Source organism: Sphaeramia orbicularis, chromosome 21 (genome assembly GCF_902148855.1).
Source record: "Sphaeramia orbicularis chromosome 21, fSphaOr1.1, whole genome shotgun sequence".
Taxonomy (NCBI): domain Eukaryota; kingdom Metazoa; phylum Chordata; class Actinopteri; order Kurtiformes; family Apogonidae; genus Sphaeramia; species Sphaeramia orbicularis.
In genome coordinates this window covers 56,228,482-56,247,574 of record NC_043977.1, presented here as the reverse complement: position 1 = coordinate 56,247,574, position 19,093 = coordinate 56,228,482, and the positions used below count along the sequence as shown (strand labels likewise).

Here is a 19,093-nt window from a genome sequence, read left to right as displayed (position 1 = left end):
TTTCCAATTCTACTTTTCGTCACTTCATTAGTTTTCATTAACGATAATAATCTTGGTTTACACTGATGATCCAACCAGTAACAGATGTATCTACAGATGCATGTACTGAATAGGGCTGATATTTGGCTGTGTGCATCAGTGCAGAACTCAGGCAGATGAAGGTCTTGTGTTAGTGTTTCAGCTGTCTGCACAAAGGCCTCCTTCTGCATGTTGACAGACTTCCTTGATGTCTCATGCTTGTTGATATTCACTATACTATGATTTTCTTTGTGGTGTTATCCATGGCAGTATATGTGCAGTACTGCGCACAGAATCCAGGACTGTCCATCCTCACATCTCCTTAAAATACAGAGGTAAAAAAATAGTGTTTTAATACATTTCATGGACTTGCGTTTGAAAACAGGGTTAATGACATCTTCATAATAAACACTGAGGCTGCTGCAAGCACTGACGCTAATGCTAACATCGATAACACTGTCCATAATGCTACAGCTAAATCTGAAGCGATCACTAATGCTACATGCTTGGTTTGTCTGCACTAACAATGAAGTTAACGCAGAACTACAGTAGCCTAACTCAGTGGTCCCCAACCCCTGGTACCGGACCGTGGATCATTTGGTACCAGGCTGCAAAGAAAAAAAAATTGTGATTAATATTAAAGAAGTTTTTTCCATTAGTTTTGCGGAGATTTTATTTTGAAAATGACCTTTCCGCCCTTGTCTCACAACGGCTTTTGACTCTGGTGCCATTTCATGAATCAGTAGAAACACAAGCTAAAGAAATGAGCCAAAACTAAATTCACTGGAGAACTTTTTTGGGAAGAAACGAGGAAACGATGGGTCTGCAGAAGGGTCACAGACTGCCTGAAAACACAAAGCTGCATTTATAAAGAAATATCAGGATTCCTGCCTCAGTTCCAGGTTCATCCAACAGGTGACGCACAAGCGCCTCCAAACTGCTGCGACACATCCACCCATGTTTGAGACAACTGCAAACCTGTGTGCATTCTGGATTCAAGTCACAGCAGAAGATGAGGACATCACCACAAAAGCCCTGAAAGTCCTCCTGTTTCTAACCTCATATCTTTGTGTGTCTGAGTTTTCTGTGATGAGCAGACTGGATCTACGGAACACACCTGGACTGTGTGTCCCATCAGCCCCAGATGGAACCGTCTAGTTTCAGGGAAACCAGTCCAGGGTTCCACTGGTTCTGCATTAGGTTGAGTTGATATTCTACTGTAGAATCAGTGGAATTATCTGATCTACAGTGGAAGTGTTTCAGATCACATGCTCTGAACTGACAAAGGGTTTTGGTATTGGAACCCCCACACCTCTACCCGGTCCGCGGAAAATGTTCATGCATGAAACCGGTCCGTAGTACAAAAAAGGTTGGGACCACTGGCCTAACTGATAACATGTGGACTCTGCATTCTCACATGTAATGTTTGTTCTATCATTAGACAAACAAAGTCTGTCCAGCAGAAACACCACAACCATCTCATTGTGTTTCAGCCCCAGATGAAGCGGTTTCAGCCTCCGCCATCACTCGAAGGCAGACCTGAGGTTTGTACGCATCTTGCCGCATCGAGAATTCTGTTGGGCAGTGTTACATGAGGCCATGACATGTGCCGTCTAACCCTGTCTGGCTTTTCCGATTAGTGCACACACCTGATGATCATCTGATGAACCAGCACCCTGACTGTTCAGCCTGCAATAAAAGCCCGTCAGATCCAGCCTCCTGGGACCCAGACCCAGCAAACCACCATTCCAGACCCAGCCCAGCTTGAAGCTTTTCCTTTTGGTTAACGTTTAAGTTAATTCTTTAGTTTAGCCTGGGGGTGGCCGGTGGTCACATTTTTTCACTTAGATTTAGTTGAGTTCTTTTTTGTTAGTGAGCTGCAGCAGCTTCTACACCCCTATGGGGGGGGGGGGTGGCCTGCCTTCCCCCTCCATTTGATTTATTTTTGCTCTTTTGGCTCATTGAGTTCCCTTTCTAGTATGTATTGTTTCCTGAGTTTATTACTTTCTTGAATAACTTTGTTGTTGATTCATTGAATTTCTTTTGTTTAATTTGGATTCATAAAATCCTTAAAATCATCATATTTTTATTGGTGTCCTGTCCTTATGTTGGGGTCTCCTTTCCCCTTTGAGCTGCTTTACTTTTTGTTTGGAGACTGGAACAGGCAGCTTTTTCTGCCACAGCCTTTTTGTACATGTTATTGTGTGTGTGTGTGTGTGTGTGTGTGTGTGTGTGTGTGTGTGTGTGAGCAGCTGCCACAGTCTGCACGACTCACGGGCGCTGACAGCGGTAGTCAGCTGAACTGATGTGGGACGCAGCGATGGATAACAGACATTTACACATTTGTGTCTTGTGTCTTAGACGACTGGAACAGCCTGTTCACATGCTTAAGCAGAAGGAGCTGGTCTGTCTACAGTTTGTCCAGAACTCTGCTGAAGGCTTCTGACCCGCACAAACAGGAGAACCCACATCACTCCTATTCTTAAATCTCTCCACTGGCTCCTGTTTTATATCGTTTTCATTTTAAAATCCTGGTGCTAACTTTCCGGGCTCTCCATGGCCAGGCCCCTGCATACATTACTTTCCTGGTCCAGCCCTACAGCTGGGCTCGTAGCCTGAGGTCTTCAGAACAGAACCTGCTGATGGTTCCACACACCTGTTTTAGCACATGCACTGACAGGTCTGTTAAAGCTGAGGCACCACGTCTGTGGAATGAGCTGCCTCTACACCTACAGTCCATGGACTCTGGAGAGAGCTTTAAGAAACACCTCAAACACTCCTGTTCAAACAGGCTTTTGAATTTCCCAACTGACGCAGGGTTGCTACAAACTGATTACACTTTATGTATTTATCATATTTTAAATGTATTTTATTGTTTTAATGGTATTTTAATTGTATTTTATTTGTGCTTTGCACAGTAAAGCACTTCGTGACTGTCTGTGAAAAGTGCTCTATAAATAAAATTTACTTCCTTACAGACAGGAAGTTCAGCCAATCTGAATGGTCAGACTTTTATCAGAAATATGAGAATTTTTGAGTTTCAAAACCTGGTTAATTTCTTTGACATTTTAGTTTGCCACATGCTTATTAGAAGCATTTTAAGATTACAAAAGACAAGTGTAAAAATGTCAGATCGTACAGTTTAGCCTTAAGTAACGGAGCTACATTTATCTGACAGACTTAGCTTAGTGTTAGGTACTGTTCCACAGGGAGGTGGAGCCATCCCATGATCCTTTTCAGTTTGCTTATGCAAAACAGATCTAAGCTGTCTTGATGCTACTACAGCATTAGTGGACTTGGCTTTGAAACAGTCCTGGGGCTTATGCTAAACTGTTTTTCATTGATTTTAGCTCTGCATTGAACACAGTTTAGCTGTATACCCTGTTTAAAAAAACTAGCACAATTAGGTGTGAACCCTTTTTTAATCAGGCGGTACCTTTCCTTCCTCATAAACCAACTGCAAAGGGTGAACTGAATGTTGTCCTCTCCAGTGCCGTAATGGGCAGTACAGGGACCCCTCAGGAGTGTGTGAGGTCCTCTTTTTTTGTTCACCGTGTACACTATTGATTGTGTTAGCTCTCAGCAAAATCAATATGCACTCAAGTTTTCAGATGATGCAGTGATCCTCAGTTTGCTCCCAAACTCCCCACATACAGTTGCAGTGGATCGGTCTGTAGACTAGTGGAACACTCAAACTGCACATTAACACCAGGAAACTGGTGGAAATGCTGCTTGGCCCCAGAGCATTTGATGACCTGAGTCCTACAGAGATCCATGATAACACCACTTGTCAGGTTTCCTCCTTTAAATATGTTGGAGTACAAACTGACAGCAGCGTCAGCAGACACACAGGTGTTTGTGCCACAGTGCATCGACACTTCCATATCTGACTTAGACTGTTTGGTGTTTGTAAAAATATTATGTTGATATTTTATGAAGCATCACTGAATCCTTCATTAGATACGGCATAACTTGCTGGTTTTGGAATCTGAGTGTGAAAACCAGGTCTGAAATCTATAATCTGTTCAAGACAGCGAGTAAAATAATAGGTGTTTCTGCTCCAGTCTCTGGCCATCAGACAGACCAGTAACACCAGGGCAGACACAACTCATGTACCATTAACAGAGTATGTTTTATTGAACTTAAGGAGGAAGTACAGAGTGCCACGACGCAAAAACAATCGTCTCAAGCACTCACTCATTCCAATATCAATTAAGCTCATTAATGAGTAATTGGTGAGGGATGACCAGGTGCAGAAGAGTTAACCAGGGGAATGGATGTATGTGCAGATGTGTGTGTGCTGGGGTATCTATTTGGATATATGACAATGTATTGATTTTAGTTCTTGTATTTGGTGTTTTACTGTTTTAAAAGGGTCTTACATTTTTACGCTGTGCACCTTTGATCAAGAAAACCAGTTTAGAGTCATCTGTAAATAAACTTTATGGAAAAATAATCCAACATTTTAAATGATACATTCAGATTAATGAATAAAAATGCAGCATTCAGTAAATGTTTATTCACAAATACGCAGCTGTCATGCCATGTCCACACTAACATGAATATATTCCTTCATTAAAATAAATTCTGTCCACATTAGCTTAATTTTAATTGTTTTGTCTTATTTATTTATTTTAACCTCCTCAGACCCAGTTATGGGTTTTCTGTTCACATTTGTGGACAAGAGTTTCACAACATTATACAAAAATAAAAAAAAAAAGAAAATGTCCATCACAAAGGACTTTCCAGAAATAATTTAAAAACTGCATCTGAAAAAAACTGTTGCATCATGATGTTTCCACTATATTGTACTTTGCTGACATTTCCTGGGTCTTAGGAGGTTAATATCCCTTTACTTTATTTAAAATGTTCACTATTGTTCTTATTAATATATAATATTATATTAGTTTTTACTTGAGATACAAAAGATATTTTCATTTCAAAATCATAGATTTTTAAGCCCAATTTCTGGATGGAATCCTAAAATGAGGTAAAATGTGCTGCACTGCTGTATATGAAGACTAGAAAACAGCAGAAATGAACTGGACTGTCTCCTGTGTCTGACTTCCTCCTAACCACAGTAATAGGAAAAACACAATGGCATAGTAATAATGGCAGAAATTAATGCTGTGCAGTGCATCTCACAGTTTCCATAGCTACAGGTAGTATCCGTTCTCAACTGCTCAGCTGCTTCTTCATTCATGAGAAAGGACGCGTCGTCCATGTAGGACCCCAATGCCTATCAGCGGTGCTTACAATCATCATGTTCAAGTGTGGATAGAATGACTGAACCAAAATACATAAATCCTCTTTAATTAGATTCTGTATTAGCCTTCATGCTTGGTATTCTTTTTATGCACAAGCAGGGATTATTTGACTTCCACATTTCACAACATTTGGATTAAAATTTACATGTAAACTGAGCTTCGAATTCAGCCAAAACAGGCCAGACAGAGCATGACTTCATTTTCCTCCATTTTAATTTAAATGGGTTTTTCCTTGTTCATTTTTGCTTTGGCCTGGATGTGAGTTAGGACTTGAATTTATGATCGTGGCCATTATGTCAGTCTAAACATTCCTCAGTGTCCTCCGGTAAACTGTGCATCTGGTATAGCTCCATAAAAGTGACGGCAAAACATTACCTCCTGGTGGCTGAGTGTAGTGAAACTCATATTTACATATGAGCCCATCTTGGATAATGGGGAAAAACTCCCAAGCATGTGACAGTTTTCCAGATGATATTTCTTCTTTTGTTGGTGTTTCTTGAAGGTGACAGCTTCCCATTTTTCAGATCAGTTTTGTTTTAATGAAATAAAAATAGGGCGATTGAAAGCTGTAAAGGCCACTCTGTCAAGGCAGCAAATTGTAAGTCATCACACAACATGACAGACGTCAGTTTTCTATTGGCCCTAAAACAGTGGTTCCCAACCTTTTTTAGCTCATGACCCCATTTTAGCATCACACATTTTTCTGACGACCCCAGACTTTCAAAACAGAGACATTTTTTTGCTGAAATAAATGTAATTTTCCTTGGTCAGGATATGTACAGTCAGTCCAGCTTGTATTTACAAGGCTGACAATTAAAACTGAACAAACAGGAACTCAAACTGTGAATTATGAAAGAGCTGCAGCATCTGAAACCGTTAGTGGTCTGAGCCTATTCTACCTGTTTTTGAGTTCTTTTGATTTTGCCTTTATATACTATATAAACAAATGTTTCCTATACCCATGTTTAGTATCTTCTTTTTCAGCACAACTTCATCTATCCCATCTATTATTTTTTCACTTTAACCTACTATATCAACACAAAAGGACAGAAAACACACAAAAAATATAAAATCCGATTTGAAAAATGTATATGATTTATTGCATAAATAACACAGATGCTTAATGAACCTTTTCAGAGACTTTAAAAGTGAATATTGGTTCCAAATATTAGGCACAGAAAATTAAAATTGTAATAAATTAAAACTATACTCAAATATTTGACCTAAAAGCATATCTTTATGTAGGCGTTTTCTCCGGTTTTCTCAATCAATTACTAGAAATTCCAGGCGACCCCATGTAGGATCCCGACCCCAAGGTTGAAAAACACTGACCTAAAATATTATTACTGGAGAAATAAGTTCACTCTGTAAAATCAAATAAATTGATTGAAAGTAGAAAGAGTCTTGGAATAAAAATGACTAACTTAGTATTTTTAGGGACTTTCACTGTAAAGTTATGGGATAGCTTATGCATGGCTTTTAGAAGCAGCTTCTAGTGGCCACCACTGGTACTACAACTTTAAGACACACATTGGTTCAAAATATATATATTGTTGGTGTAATCCATGTTACCGTGGTAAGTGGAAACATATTGAATTGGAACACTGGAGATAAAGATGCTTATGAAAAAAATAAAATTAATTTAGACTTAATAACTAAACATACATTTAATATTTGGTTTGGAATGCTGTGTACACATAAAGTCCAAAGACATGCAACAAAACTAAAATGGATAGCATATGATAGTAAATTTATACCATCCAAAATTGACCAAAACTATAAATATTTGGTAACTAAGGGAGCTACAGCTTGGTGTGTTCTGGAAAATAATGGGAGGCTGGAGAGTTTCCAAACTTTGGCACAAAAATATCAATTTGAGAAACATGATTTTTTCCGTTATCTTCAAATGCGAGACTATTCTACAGGGGAAATAATTCAATTCAATTCAGTTTTATTTGTATAGCCCAATATCACAACAAGGTTATCTGAAAGGGCTTTACAGAGTCAGTTGGAGTAAACAACAGTCAAATAAACAGCAAGAAAATGAGTAGTGTCCAGGGCATCCCCCGTCCTTAGACCTTCCTTCTCGGCAAGGAAAAACTCAAACCCAGTGGAAAAAGGGAGAAACCTCGGGGAGAACCACAGTGAAGGAGAGATCCACTCCCATGGACGGACAGGCTATAGATGCACCAGGACTGATGGACGTCCATTTGCAGATGGAGTTCTAGTCTGCAAGGATGCAGTAGGGTGGACACATGGGGGGTCCATCCCGCTGGATGAGACAGGCAGGAACGAGGAGGCCCATCCACAGTGGTGAGGCCGAGGACGTCCATCCAGGACAGGTGGGGGAGGGGGTCAAATACAAATACAGGTGGGAGCCTCCATGGAGGAGAGCGATGGGGTTCAAATCATGACTAAAGCATATAAAGATAGTAATATTAGGATCATCTCAGCATTATATAAAGCCTTAATAAATCTCGACAAGCAAACAACTCACTATGTCAAAGTGAAATGGGAAAGAGAATTTGACATAGAAATTGATGATATAGATTGGCTAAACATGTGGAAATTCCATCATACAACTACTAGCTCTCAGACATGGAGGGAATTTGCCTGGAAAAACCTTATAAGATTTTTTATTCCACCCACGTTTAAAAGTAAACAGTTCCAGAGGCGTCAGGAATGTTGGAGAGAATGCAGGGAGATGGATGTTGACCATTCTCATGTTTTTTTGAAAATGTTCAAAACTTTCGGAATATTGGGAAATTATCTACAATGTCCTATGTCAAGTATTAGGATACACAGTTCCAAAGAAACCTGAAATTCTTTATTTGTGCAACTTTGGTGATGGCACTATATGTGAATATGATAAATATTTGGTAAAAGTAATGTTGATAGCGGCAAAAAAAAAAGTAGAACAAGGAATTGAGGGAAGATGAACGTACCATCAAAGGATCAGTGGATAAATATGATGGAGGACATATTTCTAATGGAAAAACTAACACACAGATTGAGACTACAAGAACCACAAATGAACAAAAAGTGGAAAAAAATGGACATTATAGAAGCAAAATAATTGGTAAGACTGTGCTACCCAGACATATTCATGTTGTTGTGTTTTCTTTTTGTTGTTGTTCTTTTAAAACTAATAAAATATAAGTTACAACAAAAAAAAAGATACACATTGGTTCATTTTGAGGCTGAGGTCCTCGTGCCGTGGACTTGCTAATTCATCAAAATTACTCACACAAATTAAAATGTCATTTATAGAAGAATGTTAATTTAATAATTGTCAGTAGGATGAATAAATAATGGCACCTAAGAGTTATATAAAATATGTGTTGTTTATGTTTATTTATTTCCTCCCCTAAAAACCAAAAGATCCAGGATGTAGGGTGGGGTGGGGGGAGATGTTATCTTCAGCCAAGACAACAAAACCAAAATATTTTCTGCCATTAACCAAGGTTCTAATAGTTTTGGATTTTTCATTATAGTTTAGTTTTATTTAGTTTTGACTTTTTTTTTGTCTCTAATTCAGTTCGTTTTAATTTGTTTTTAGAGCAGGTTTGATAGTTTTTACTAGTTTTCATTTTTTTCTAAATGCTTAGTTTTAGTATTAATTTTAGTTTAGTCGTCTCTTTTCTCTTCTTCTCTGTCGTCGTATTCAAATAAATCCCAGATGGGACTCTGCTGCTTTCTCCCAACTTTAGTCTCCATGTTTCCAGGTAGAGTGGGGACCAGAAGACGACTGGAAACCACAAGTGAACACAAGTGACGGACCATCAAATGTCATTTGGTGCCGCTTGCTAAAATTGCTAGAGCGAAATAAATCGATTTCATATCAATCCGACATTGACAAAGACGCAAACAAAGGGAATTTTTATCCATAATTTTTAGACGTTTTAGTTAATTTTATAAACACACAATACAGTTTCAGGTAGTTATCGTTTTTTTCTTTTAATTATAGTTTTTATTTATTTCAGTTAACAAAAATGTTTTTTCAATTCTAATTTTCATTTCGTTAGTTTTCATTAAAGATAATAATCTTGCCATCAACATTTGTAAATGTAAATCCATTTACCATTCAGTAAATGACCTGAGCTGAACAATACTGTTGGCTGAGGAAAACCTTCAAATGAATCGATGTTTCACAATAATATCTGTACATGAAGTATTCTGGACACTGAAGGTCTGAGCTGACTGTGAGCGGCTGTTGCATTGGGCTGTTCAGTGACAGTATCATTCAAGCTGAAGGAATTGTAAAGAGTTTTAGTTTATCATTTCCATAATCTGCATTACTGCCCTTCTTCAAACTATACACCTACTCATAAAAGTGAAGCACCATTCAGTCTGACAGGGAAACAGAGCAGTACTGGAAAGGTTCACGGCAAAACAGTCAGTATTATGAGCAGAATTTGTACAAATGTCAGTGTGGCTCATTCAGCTCATTCAGAACTCTGCTGCTAGACCACAGGAGTCAAACATGCGGCCCGGGGCCCAAATCCGGTCCGCTAAAGGGTCCAGTCCGGCCCCTAGGATGAATTTGTGAAATGCAAAATTTACACTAAAATATTAATCCTTTTAGTTCAGGTTCCACATTCAGACCAATTCAATCTCCAGTGGGTCAGACCAGTCAAATACTATCAGAATAATCTAGAAATACTCACATTCATGTTTTCATGTATTTACACTAAAAGAAAGTATAATTTTACAAAAAATGTCAATAACTTGAAATGTCTTAAGAGAAGTAAGCACAATTTTAACAATATTCTGTCTGTTATTAAATGTTTTGGGTGTTTGTAGATCCACTGTGATCTGTTAATTATAATGTACATGTGTGAATGATAAACTGAAGCAGAATATTGTTAAAATTACACTGATTTTTTTTCAGTTTGTTCATGTTATTCACATTGTTTGAAAGGATAGTTTGTAGCTGTAAACATTTTCATAGTTTTTTCTTTTTTCACAATAAAATATAGAGAAAAGTTTGAAGTTGCATTATTTATATATAATTATGTTCTTATTTTACTGGTCCGGCCCACTGCAGATCAGATTTAGCTGAATGTGGAACTGAACTAAAATGAGTTTGACAGCCCTGTGCTAAAGTCCTCACTAAGACCAGAAAAGCGGACCACATTAGTCCAACTCTGAGGTCCGTACACTGGACCACATTAGTCCAACTCTGAGGTCCGTACACTGGACCACATTAGTCCAACTCTGAGGTCCGTACACTGGACCACATTAGTCCAACTCTGAGGTCCGTACACTGGACCACATTAGTCCAACTCTGAGGTCCGTACACTGGCTGCCTGTCCGTCTGAGGACAGACTTTAAAGCAGTGGTCCCCAACCCCTGGTCCCTGAAACTGGTACCAGTCCGTGGATCATTTGGTACCAGGCCACAAAGAAAAAAAAATTCTGGTTAATATTAAAGCAATTTTTTCCATTAGTCTTGCAGAGATTTTATTTTGAAAAGCAGCTGTTTCCGCCCTCGCCTCCCAGCCGCTCTTGACTCTGGTTTCATGAACCAGTAGAAACACAAGCTAAAGAAATGAGCCCAAAACTAAATTCACTGGAGAACTTTTTCAGGAAGAAACGAGGAAACGATGGGTCTGCAGAAGGGTCACAGACTGCCTGTGAACAGAAAGATGCATTTAGAAGGAAATACGAGGATTCCTGCCTCAGTTCCAGGTTCATCCAACAGGTGACGCACAAGCGCCTCCAAACTGCTCCGACACATCCGTCCATGTTGGAGACAACTGCAAACCTGTGTGCATTCTGGTTTCAAGTCACAGCAGAATATGTGGATATCGCCACAAAAGCCCTGAAAGTCCTTCTGTTTCCAACCTCATATCTGTGTGTGTCTGGGTTTTCTGCGATGATGAATTACCAACTAGTAGACTGGATCTGCAGAACACACCTGGACTGTGTGTCCCCATCAGCCCCAGATGGGACCGTCTACTTCCAGGTAAACCAGTCCAGGGTTCCACTGGTTCTGCATTAGGGTGAGTTGATATTCTACTGTAGAATCAGTGGAATTGCATGATCTACAGTGGAAGTGTTCCAGATCACATGCTCTGAACTGACAGAGGGTTTTATTATTGGAACCCCCACACCTCTACCCAGTCCACGGAAAAATTTTCATGCATGAAACCGGTCCGTAGTACAAAAAAGGTTGGGGACCACTGCTTTAAAGTTCTGTTGCTGGTCTATAAAGCTCTGAATGGTTTAGGACAGGCATGTCCAAAGTCCGGCCCGGGGGCCAATCACGGCCCGCGGTCAGATTTTCTACGGCCCACAGCTTGGGTTTTAGAATGTATTATTTATGGCCCGCTTGGACTGTTGAACAGAGTACATGAATCATAAAAGGTTCCAAATGCAGTTCCTCCTTTCACCTCATGGTGGCAGCACCACTCTAACTCTATCTGGCTCTGTGACTTTGCCGTGAACCCTTCTCGCTAATTTCTAACCATGGCGCCTGTAAATAGAAAAACAAAGTTGACAGTGAGGGCCGCCGCTTCCAGGAGAGATGGGAATTAAAAATTTTTTTCACTGAAAATCGAGGCGATTGTGTTTGCCTAATTTGTCAACAGACTGTTGTCTTGTTCAAGGAATTCAATGTAAAGAGACACTAGCAGACAAAACATGCTAACGCATACGACAAGCTAGCAGGGAGTGAGCGCTCCGAAAAAGTGAAGCAAATTCCAGCTGCTTTAAACTCAACAGTGACTCTTCATGTGAACCTGGGAGTTCAATGAATTCACCACCAGGGAAGGCTACCAAGTTGCCAGGTTAGTTGCCTCTAACTGCTGGTGTTGTGTACTTGTAGATGTGACACAAATATTACTTTCTGAATGATTTTGTGAAAGACAAGAGTAAGAGTCATATGTTTTCATCTGAAATGTTAACAGACTTTGCATTACTGAGTAATATATGAGTACTGAGTACTCATATAAGTCATGTTTAAAATGAATGTGGGGTTAAGATTTGTATCAACTTGGAAGTTTAAGATACTCCACATAGTTTGTTCTATGTTGTCTGACTCCAGATGTGAAAGGAAGGCAGAATTGTTTTGTTTTTGTTTTTTTTTTTATTTGTTCACACCTGAGTGGCCTAGATTTGGTTACAGTGCCATTTTAAAAATTATATTGTGACAATGAAAATTAAATTGTTGTAGAACAGCACTTTTATATGTAATTTTTACTGTTTAAAAAACATCCGAAGGGACCACCGGCCACTGGCAATCTCCACATTATCAGATCTGGCCCTCTTTAAAAAAAGTTTGGACACCCCTGGTTTAGGACCATAATGCACCAGTGACCTCCTGACCCAGTATGAACCCCCCAGACCCTTCAGGTCAACTAGATCCGGTCTGTTGTCAGTTCCCAGAGTCAGAACCAGACATGGAGAAGCTGCGTTCAGCTTCTATGCTCCACATGTCTGGAAGAACCGCCCAGAAAACCTTCGATCAGCTGAAACACTCCGTTTATTTAAACCCAGGTTCCAGACCCACCTGTTCTCAGCTGCATTTGAACAGAGTTTAGATTCAGAAGTTCAGATCTGCACTGTTTCTGCTAAGTGTAAAGTTTTTATCTGTTTTATCTGTTTATTTGTTGTTGTTGTTGTTGTTTTTTTAAATGCCTATACTTTTTAATGCTTCCCCTGCTGTAATGCTTTTTTTTCCACTTAAGTTTTTATCGAAATTGTTACCTCTGCCAAGTGAAACTTTTCATCAGGGTTTGTCTGTTTGTCTGTCTGTTAGCAAGACAACTCAAAAAGTTATGGACGGATTTGGATGAAATTTTCAGGAAATGTTGATACTGGTACAAAAAATAAATAAATGGTCAAATTTTGGTGGTGATGGGGGGTGGGGGTTGATGAAATTTTCTGGAAATTTTGATTCTGGCACAAGGAACAAATGATTACATTTTGGTGGTGATGGGGGAGGGGGGGGGGCAATTTTGATGAAATTTTCTGGAAATATTGATTCTGGCACAAGGAACAAATGATTACATTTGGTGGTGATGGGGGAGGGGGGGCAATTTTGATTAAATTTACTGGAAATATTGATTTTAGCACAAGGAACAAATAATTAAATTTTGGTGGTGATGGGGGGGGGGGGTTGATGCAATTTACTGGAAATATTGATTCTGGCACAAGGAACAAATGGTTACATTTTGGTGGTTTGTGGTGATGGGGGGCTGATCTGCCTTGGTGGAGGTCTGCACTTTTCTAGCTTACACATATATTCAACAAAACAACCAAACACAAACTAACCAACTTTCCTTGGGTCCATTACACACATTTCATTCCATTCGCATTATCCAGTCTTTCCATCATTCGTAGTTCTGTAAACAGTCCATTTATTTCACTTTTGTCCATTTGAGTTTGAGTAAAGGCGTCCATACACTGTGCGATTATTTCGATCGTTGCACGCAGCTCCATCTCAAACTGTGCGAATCAGTCGTACAGTCAGGCTCACGATTCATGTTCTCACACTGCACGGACCGACGCAAGTATGCGACCTGACTGCTCACACTGTAGGACCATACACCACAGGACGCACCACACGTTTGAGTGTTGTATCCGGAAATACAACGTTAAAATACCAAGGAATCCGTAAAAGTGCATAGATGATTGTGCATTGGCGTGAGTCACAAAATGGTAGTGCTAAACAAAAACCAACGAGCTGCTTTGGTAATATGTGCCGTTATCTGTGAGGAATCAAAAAAGAAGAAAAGACAACGATGCGTTTGGTGCAGGAACTGGTTGTCCAGACGTGGACAGTATGGGCTGTCAGTCCTACAGCAGGAACTAGAGGTAAGCTGCAAAAGCTAAACTGCACTAGGACAACAGCCAGCTACTGTTAGCTTGTACGCTACTGTATGCATCTGTGTTTGCGCATGCACAGTGTGAGAATTTGAGGCCCATCGGTTCGTGGCACTGCTTTGACAGTGCAATACACTCACGAGGAGCGAGCAGGATTTCAAACAGCTCCGTTTTCCTTGCGAACACACGATTGCTGGTCGTGAGGTGGTGGTGAGGTGCTAATCGCTTCTCTTTACCCCATGTACACTGCACGAAGCACGACACATGATTAGGGGCACATCGGCCCCATCCCAGAAATAGTTGCACGAGTGAGAAATCGTCTCTAAACTCGCACAGTGTAAGGCCGCCTTAACTGTGATCCACTGGTCCTGTGTTGGTGCTTCTGTCCTTCCTCAGTTTCTTGTAATCACTTTTTTGCAGCCACTAAAACTATCTTAACCAAGTACATGTTGTTTCCCACTGCATTTCCACCAGATAAGTTCCACAAATACAGAACATCGCAACCCATTATTTGTTGGAACACTCCACACACCATTTCCCAAAACCCAATTATTTTATCACATTTCCAAAATGCGTGTGTGATCGACATCAGCTTCTCCACATTCCCTCCAACATTTCTGCTGTCTGTTTAACTGCTTACTTTTCTTCTTAGGTCTTACAAAAAATGCAACAGATTTTTCCAGGAAAACTCCCTCCAGATCTGCAAACTAGTGGAAGTTTGGTTTATCTTCCACATATTAAAGCAGTCATCATCTGTAATTTCCACACTGAGCTCCTTCTCCCTTTTTTTTTTTTTTTTTTTTTTAATTCTTTGGTTATTTGAAAAAGCACTTGTTATCAAACTTCCCTTATGGGTACAATTCAATTTCTGTATATCAAATGGAAAAATGCTCCTTATCCAAGATTTTTGTCATATATAGAAGAAATAAAATAAAAGAAAGAAAGAAAGAAAGAAAGAGAGAAAGAAAAGTGGGCTGGAGGAGAGGGCTTGCTCCAATACTTCATCAATAAGATAAGACACTTTAAGGTGTGTATGTTGACACTAATTGTACTGCATTATGATTGTATTACATTACGATGCTTTGCCTTTTTTGTCAGCTGTCTTTCTTGTCGCCTGCCTAGGGACTACAGAAGGAAATTAGCACTGCTGCTACAATCTGGCATACTTACAGCTGCAGTTGTTGTAGATGTTCATTAATATGCACTGTCCCTATGAAATAAATAAATAAAATAAATAAAATTAATCTAAACCCAAATGTTTCACATATAAAATTATTCACATCACCAATGTACTCATTTCACATCCATTACAAATTTAACATCGTTTGTCCATTTGGACCAAATAGTGAAAAAAGATTCGTTTTGACCCTTAAAACAAAATGTCCACTTCTCCAGAATGTAAATGTCCTGTACGATGTCCATCCATTCTTCCGTTGTGGGTGCTTCAGGCTTTAACCATTTTCTACTCATAGTCTTTTTACTCGCTGCCAAAAGCATTAACAACAGTTTTTTATCCTTCAGAGTCCAGTCCTCTTCTCCCGTTTTTTCTTTTATATAATTGTTTGAGTTTTTGTCATGTGAGTTGAACCCACCATAGATTGCTGAAATTATTCTTAATTTCCTTTCCTCATATGTTTTGATAATGGTTTGGATCACACTGTTCACTTCCTTGGGGGGGGGGGGGGGGTCACCTGTCCCATCTGTCTGTTCTGCTGCTCTTTTCTCTGGCCCTTGGACTCAGTCACACCTCCTCATCAGCTGATTCCCTCCACCTGTGAGCGCAGCTGTGGTTCATCAGGTGGGGTGTGTACTCACCTCTGTGTCTTCTGTTCATCACCACACTGCTCTCTGCGTCATGTGTGACTATCCAGGGTTTCCTCCTGCCTGTTTTCCCGTTTCCAGACCTGACCTGCCTGTGTTGTGCTGAAAACTGCATCGTGCAGCAGCTGCTGAAAACAGCTCCCTGTTCCTGATGTAGCAGGATAGATGATTGTGACCAGTCCTGCTAATAATGTCAATGAGAGGAGGGGGGCGCTGATATATAAGGGCCGATCTTCTCACCGGTTCTCCCTTTTCCGCATTCCGCTGGTGCGTCACGTCCGGGCTCGACGTGTTGGTCTTGCAGGTATGGCTACCAGCTGCTTCTCCGCACTGCTCATATTGTTTTACTGTGCTCATAGCATTTGTATTGTTTGTCAGGACCGCTGCTTCGGTGCTGTTTCGGCATATTTGGACGATCTGCATCTGGCTTGGTAGGTGTCCGCTCTCTCTCTGCATTACAGTTGGTGCTGTCTGGCGGCTAATACTGCTGTGGCTGCAGGTGGAAATCGAAGGCTGGGGGGCGGCGCTCTCTCTCTCTCCCTCCGCCCCTTCCTCTCTCTGTGTCTCGTCCGTATGGAACTGAATCAGGTATGTGTTAGCATAGCTAGCGACCGACACATCCTCTGGTACGTTTAACACTAATATCGTTCTCTATGATTAGGAGTGAGTTGCGTGGCTACTGCTGTTTTGTCCCCGTGAGTGTTGTTCTCCATGGTGTTCCTGCTGCGTGGGCCGACCGATGCGTCTCCCCCACACTGACTTATTGTTAGCTGCTGCTTGCGGCTAGCTGCCGGCCGCTTGGCTGCGCTCTGCCGGCGTGTGCGTCAGGCCTGCTGCCGCCGTCTGAGTTCTGTGCACACGCTGCACTCCAGAGCAGCGCACTGAGGCCTTTTACTGTGCAGCGTGTCCTGTTTTAATTATGTCAATGACGACTCCGTGCAATTCTTAATCATTGTCATTTGGATCCGTTGTTTAGATTCAGTTTGTTATTTTGAATTCCTTATGTAACTCGTTTGTATTTGATTTGTTTTCTTGTTAATCATTGTCATTTGGATCTGTTATTTAGTTTCAATTTGTTTATTTTGAATTCTGTAATTAGTTTATATTTGATTGGTTTTATCACATTGTGACTTGTTTATTGACTTGTTTCTCTTGTTCTTCCCTTTAGTTGCTGCAGACTGGTGGTGGTGCTGGTGGCTGGTGTCCCCTTCTTCGTCTGCTGTGTCCTGGGAGCGGTTAATGTCACTGAGGGTTTTTGTCCACGCGTGTTGGGTGATTTCTTTTGGTTTGTTTGCTTTGGCACTAGCTGTCATTCACCTACCTGTCTCCAGCCTTATTTAGCCTTTCTTTTGTAATATGTGCATGGATTAGTCTTTTTAAAAGAAAAGAGAATTTCTATTGGCAAAATAAACTAATTTATATATTTTTCAATCACGTCTCATGCCCTGTTTTTGGAGCCAACTTACCTGCGTGCCTTGCATTTCCTTTTATTCTCCAGGTGCAATTCCTAGGGTGGCGTTTTGGCGTTCCTTTTGTTATATTAAGTTGTGTCATTTGGTTAATTTGATTAGTTCCAGTCGCCAATTACTAAATATTCGTTTATATTCTCATTTGGCCCTTTTATTCTTCATCGCTTCCACCCCTATGCCGCCACACTGAGTCAGCCATGAAGAGGTCAAAGTGCACCAGGTTCACTTTGTCACACCAGAACAGCTCCAAACGTGAGCTGTTAAAGTCATTTCACTCCTTTGGCTTTGGAAGTTTATTCTGATGGGGAATGCAGTCTTCTCCAATATCTGGTGCCAAATTCTGCTTCCTGCCAAAAACTGCATCTCCAGCCGCAGGCGATGTAGTTTTCAGCAGTGTCTGTTTTTATTGATATATATTTTGTGTGTTGTGCATGTAAGATTTAACTTTAGACAGTTTTATATACCTTATAATTAGTACATTCCTTAATATTAAACAGATTAAAAAAAACGTAACAGCAATATCTTACAATATTATTAATTACTTAATTGCAACACAGCGATGATGATGTTAAGAGGTTAAATAATTATCAATTTCATACCCCACTGTCAGAAATAGGGATGGGAATCGCTAAGAATTTAACGATTCTGATTCTAATTCCATTATCGATTTTGCTTATCGATCCGATTCCTTATTGATTCTCTTATCAATTCTCATTGGGTGAGAAAATAAAAGAGTACAAACGAGTGTGTTTGCATTAACTGTCTTTTACATTTCCATCTCTGCACAGAAAATATAACATATACAGTTTGTACAAATAATAAGAACAGATGATGCCGGGGGGGGGGGGGGGGGGGGGCGCAGTGAAAGTGAAACTAAAGTTGCTTTACTAATTCCTCTATTGCCGCGTTTCCACTACGTGGAACCAGTTCAACTCTGCTCATCTCTCGTTGTTGTGCACCTCATTTCCTTTCCTCTACCCTCGGAAACTTGTATTTGAAGGGGTACGACATTTGTTGCCCACACCAGAACCGGAACTGGGCCCAGTGTTCACTCTGCCGCTACATTCACAAGTGTCGCTAAGTAGTGAATCAAATATGCGACATTCCTGTGAATGAATCACATGCTGTGGAAAAATGTTTGAACATATTGGAGGGATTCCACCCTTTAGAAGAAATGGAAGCTTTGACAGTGTTCCAGTGGACCTGGTGTGGTCTGTTTGGACCTGGTGTGGTCTGTTTGGACCTGGTGTGGTCTGTTTGGACCTGGTGTGGTCTGTTTGGACCTGATGTGGTCTGTTTGGACCTGGTGTGGTCTGTTTGGACCTGGTGTGGTCTGTTTGGACCTGGTGTGGTCTGTTTGGACCTGATGTGGTCTGTTTGGACCTGGTGTGGTCTGTTTGGACCTGATGTGGTCTGTTTGGACCTGGTGTGGTCTGTTTGGACCTGGTGTGGTCTGTTTGGACCATTTCTGCCTCAATGCCATGTTGGCTACGTTCTGACCAAAACAATGCAGCGTACGTGTGACATCACCGCGCATGCACAACGAAGATGGAATCCATAAGCAGAATCGTTAAGCAGGCAGGCAAACGATTCCAAGGAATCAAGCTACTGGGATCCGGTTCTTAAAAAGAACTGGTTCTCGATTCCCATCCCTAGTCATAAAGGAGAAAGAGTTGTGACGGTGAATCTG

At 40.6% G+C, this 19,093-nt stretch overlaps 1 long non-coding RNA gene across 1 annotated transcript; it reads left to right on the top strand.

The window, feature by feature from the left end:
- The first annotated feature begins 3,021 nt into the window (after positions 1 to 3,021).
- Positions 3,022 to 18,501, top strand: LOC115411860 (uncharacterized). Its single transcript, XR_003934273.1, has 4 exons — positions 3,022 to 3,170; positions 8,673 to 8,675; positions 12,159 to 12,165; positions 18,489 to 18,501. It is a non-coding gene; the product is annotated as an uncharacterized LOC115411860 (long non-coding RNA).
- Positions 18,502 to 19,093: the final 592 nt, after the last annotated feature.